The sequence below is a fragment of the Pinus tabuliformis genome, chromosome 4_1 (genome assembly GCF_031772625.1).
Source record: "Pinus tabuliformis cultivar Carrire ecotype Pingquan chromosome 4_1, CPIR1, whole genome shotgun sequence".
NCBI lineage: Eukaryota > Viridiplantae > Streptophyta > Pinopsida > Pinales > Pinaceae > Pinus > Pinus tabuliformis.
The window spans coordinates 769,291,502-769,296,872 of record NC_142303.1 but is presented as its reverse complement, the minus strand read 5'-3'; positions in this window follow the sequence as shown (position 1 = coordinate 769,296,872).

The following is a 5,371-nucleotide window of genomic DNA, read 5'->3' as shown; positions in this document are numbered from 1 at the left end:
TCATAAAATTGGCACGAGTATAGTTGTCGTTTCCATGCCAATTGGGATCCTGGCGCACTGGCGCGAGTATTACACTCGGAACCGTGTTAATTGGCACGCCTATTCCAAAATAAATCGTGTCAACCCGTTCACTGTCAAAAAATTGGCGCGACTGTTTCTGATGAAACCACGCCAACTACAAAGCTCCACCTTCCACAGCTCTGTCACACGTACCAGCTCCACAACCAGAGACCTGTAGGTTATGAGCCCTCAACGCTTCCCCTGTGCCGCTCTAATACCAACTGTTAGACCAAACAATGCGCAGCGGAAATAAAAATAAACATACATACACAACACATACAAAATCACAAAAATAACACAAAGAATTTAATGTGGTTCACCCAACCAATCTAGGCTACATCCACCAGAACAGAGGCTTCGGCAATCTTATTATTCAACAGGAAATTACAACAATTTTAATTCTTCACACATACTCTCAGCTCATCCTATTTTCTCTACACTATCCCAATCCTCTACGGGATTACATTTCTTATAGTTGGAGTATAAAACTGAATCATAAATTCCCTCACAAAAAATATCGGATGCATTAACTCCTCCTTAAAAAATACTGGAGCTAATATAGCAACTAATCTTATTGTTTTCACATACATGAGCTTTTTTCCAAAATTAATTAAAACAAAAAATCTCAACACCCGATATACGAGTCACAAAATATTGTTCCACAATATTTTTGTAACGATCGGTTACAAGTTGAGTTGTTTTTTTTAGTAAACTTAGCATTTATTTTATTATAGATAGGCCGATTGACAATTTCGAGGCAGTTAGAAACGTTTGGCCAATATCAAACCGCTCTGCACCAGATTACAGGGCGGCAAAGCCAGTACGAAAAAGCATCTTCAATGTCACCATTGGGTAAACGATTGCATTAATAATTACATTGTTTCTGCAAGTAAACTAGATAAATATTATGTTGACTACGCTATTGTCTTGATTTCTGTATCTGCAAATCACTTGAAGGTCTATATTCAATTCTCCACTCTAGACATCGAATTCTATGTAATTTCTGCAATAATCTCATCATTTATATCAACTCCTTCATGCCATTGGTTGTATACATTATCACTTACATAGAATGTGGTGGTTTAATTTATTATAGCAATATCTTGGTTATAGTTGTTCTAAAGGTTAAATTGAAATTGATTTTTTTATCTCGGTTATAGTTGTTCAATAGGCTAGATTTATCTTTTTCATTGTTTGATCTAAATTGTCTGGTATATTTTATTAGTGTCGTTAAATTAAAAATAGCAATAGGTTGGAGAGGAGACCGAGAGGAGACTGATCATTGTTAATAGAAATATAGATAAGGTAGAGAAGGGGCCAATGTATTGGAAACTTAAAGTGAGTTATTAAGCGCAAAACACAAAATCACATTGTGTTTTATTGAGCACATAAAAAATTACATATATAGATCTAGATTACTATTTCTAGACAATAATATTTGAACAAGGTGGATATATGACTCAACCACAACTCAGATACAACTTAGATACAAGTTATACATGTAGGAAATTAACTTGTTCTACAATAACACGTCATAACTCTCCATGACAACTTGTGAATCAAATGACACATGACACATATAGAAGAATTACTTCCAACACCCTCGGTTAATGGTTACATGTAACAAATATTGAAATCACATATTATAACAATAACACTAATCTCTACCTAGTTGTTCATCATTAGCATTTAAAGCCATTGTGGAATCTCATAGACAACACTCTTTCTTCACCACCACATCTTCGAACTATCACACAACCTCCATTTAAAATATAAATGCATCTGACCATGAGCAATCTTGATATTGAATTATTTTGTGGAATTGCCACCATCTCTTGAATATATATCCTTCTGCTATATTCACCCGTTATCTAGGATAACAATCTAGATATTGAATGTCTTCAGCAATGAATTATACAACTTGGCCTTTTATAAAAATAACTTGTAATTGATGCTCCCGTGACGAGTCACATCAGCTTGATCTATTCTTTATGGTTCTGCATCATATTTTATTTATAAATAAAGACACGAAAAAAAATATATTAATTCTTCCTTTTAGAACAACTTGAGAGGTGGTGTTAGTGGTTCCTCATGACTATCTGATTATGACGAGTCTTCTAAAATTGCTAGGTTAACAACTTCTTTTCCTTGTAAAATATCCATTACACTGTTTCTAGAATTCCATGTAATGTGTCAATATTTATGACAATAGAAGAATTCACTTGAACTCTTCGCTTTTCTCATCTTACCATTAGGAAATAGTGCAATTTTATGTTAAACACTATCATCTAGGCGTTGTGTATTTGTCATTTTTTCTTTTATCTAAAAGTAATGCTATCATTCCTTGTAATGATTGAGAGGACACTTGACTCAATGTAAACAAGACATGGTTATATTTAGGAGGTAAATTATTTAATAGAAGTGACATATCATCTATTGTATATACGTGGGCACCAATTTTGGTTAATTTCCTAAAAAGATATTAAATCATATATATTATTAGATAAAAGTGTCTCATTATCCATTTTATGATTAAAGAGTTGTACTTTTAGAAAAAAAAATTGCATTTATAGCTTTTCCCCAAATAATTTACTCAATTGATCCCAAATTTCTCTAAATTATTTTGCTAAATCAATTAAACACAACTAAGTGTCCCGAAAATCCAATCCAATAATAGCCTTAGCCTTGCTTTGCTTAAGTAAGTTCTTTCTCGGTTCCTTTTGCTATACTCTACAAACCCTTATTCATCAAGTGCATTTGTATTTTAACTTTACATGTATGAAAATCGATGCCATTAAATTTCTCTAAATGTGAAGAATCCATATCGAGAGAAATGTTGTCACCTCTTTGCAGCAGCAGTGGAAATGCTCGATGTATAATGCACAAAACCTTATTCATCAAGTGCATTTGTATTTTAACCTTACATGTATGAAAATCGATGCCATTAAATTTGTCTAAATGTGAAGAATCCATATCGAGAGAAATGTTGTCACCTCTTTGCAATAGCAGTGGAAATGCTTGATGTATAATGTTCTTAGGGTTTGTTGTCACCACCATCCATATTCTGTCGATTGTTTAATGCATAAATGTGAAGAATCCATATCTACCGAAACGTTCTTACCTCTTTGCAGCAGCAGTGGAAATGCTCAATGTATAATGTTCTCAGGGTTTGTTGTCACCACCGTCCATATTCTGTCGATTGTTTGATGCAAAAATGAACGAGAAGACTTCATCTTGAAGATTCATTGTAAAATAAAACTATGCAAAAGATACTGGCTAGATACAGAACCAATAATAAAAACAAATCTTCAAGTCACAATCTTGATGTTCTGCGTTTTGAAGAATTGAAAGCACTGATGAAGTGATACGAGAATGGCCTTCTTCACACTGATGGTGTCACTCTAAGACACAAAACTACTCAAGAGATGGTGATCTCTTCACACAGATACCGACAACTTCACAATGATTTCACCCCAACTCCAAACTATATGTTAAGCTCCATTGATTTTTCCATTAATTGCTGCCTTGATTTATGGAATTACAGCTTTTCTTAACTTATGGAAACCAACTGCAGTAGTTTCCTTAAGTTAAGAAAATCAACTGCAATTACTAAATTTATAATTGGGAGCTACTAAAGTGGTCCATCACTTTGATCTGATCTCTACCTTGATTTGTGGTTTTTCTAACACATAGCTTTTAGAAGCTTGATGGAAGCTTAGCTATATATTCGTCTGTTTGGTCCCCAAGCTCATATCTCAATCCCCTTCAGTTTTACACCATCTAGCTGAGATAACAGAGCTTGGAAGTGCCTTCAGATTAGTTGTCTTCTTTCCTTTTGCATGCGCAGCTGGAGCGTGGTGTTTCAGAAGGAAATTGCATCAACAGTTTCACCAATGGCTGGAGGTAATTCGTATCCCTGGGCATTAAGTTTCAGTGATTCTTTTCAGTTCTTTCCGCATGCAGAATCGCTGTTTAAGTTTATTAGTTTTCTAACAGTTGGTATCGGAGCAAAAATTTTTACCTCTGTCTTGGTGTGAGATTTACTTATAAATAATGGCTTCAAGAGTACCCTGTTTTGCCTCAAATTTTTCGGTTCGTAATTTCGGGGCCTGCTATATTTTACTGATTTTATTGATGGTGGCCATTAGTGTATTATATGAATGGGTTTTTCATATAATTTTGATTTTTGCCCCCTTCTCTGGATAATCAATGTCGGATTTTATTGGTGGCTTTCGTAACGTTATTGTCCATGGGGTTATAGTGTGTCACCGCATTCACCGACTTTCAAGCCAAAAAATCGAAATTCGCCGAATTTGAAAGAGGGCCGAATTAATTCGGAATAAATTCGCTAAACTCAAAATCAAATTTTGTTTCTCGGGGAATTTGGAGTCGGTGGGTGATGAAATTCAGCCGTGGCATTGAATTTGACAAAGGGGTGTGATTATTTTTTATTTTTTTTTCCTTCGTTTCCCGTGGTTTTATTAGATAACCATGGATTGTTTCCTTTGGAAATTCGCATTTTTCACTTTGCATAAATGATTCTGATGTCGTAAATTTTATTTCGATTCTATAATGCAAAGTTCATCTTAATCCTTTATTTCAATGGCATTTTAGAATATGGGCATATTTTCTAAGGATCTATATTATGTGTTCTGGTAATTTGAATGCATTCATAGTGGATCTGAAGAAAGGGGGTTGAATTTACAAGTTACTCTGCCACAACCACTATGAATAAATTCGTAATAATCATATGTAAATAGCCCATGCACAACGTCTCAATCACAACAAAGAATCATAGGTTAGGGAAAATCGTCATTCTGGTGGCTTTTATGAAAATTAAATTGGTTTGAGATCTGCGGGTTAAATATTTATTTAGAAATCAAACGCTTTCACCCAATGTTCACAAGTGCCATATTTAGAGTTCCATTTCTAATTGGGAGTTTTTGTGTAGCATAACGTGAACACTTCTTATTAATTAATAAAAGGCATGTTTTTTAATTAGTTTCCCTTGGATCTGGCTTATATCCACCAAGAGTTTAAGTTTCCGTAGATTTTGAACATTGGAATTGTCTTCAGTAAAATATTTGACATAACGTGCTTTCTTGTTATGATATGGCTACTTTCTTTAAATTCAGAAGGATTTTCATACGATGAAATAATTACCAATTACCGTTTCTTGGAAATTAAGATTGGTATATAATTTCGAGATTCTCTGAAATCTAGAGTATATAATTTGAATTTGCTGGAGAATTATTACAGTTATATGGAGTTTATTAAAATGTCATTTTGACTTACTCCTTTCAATAAACAT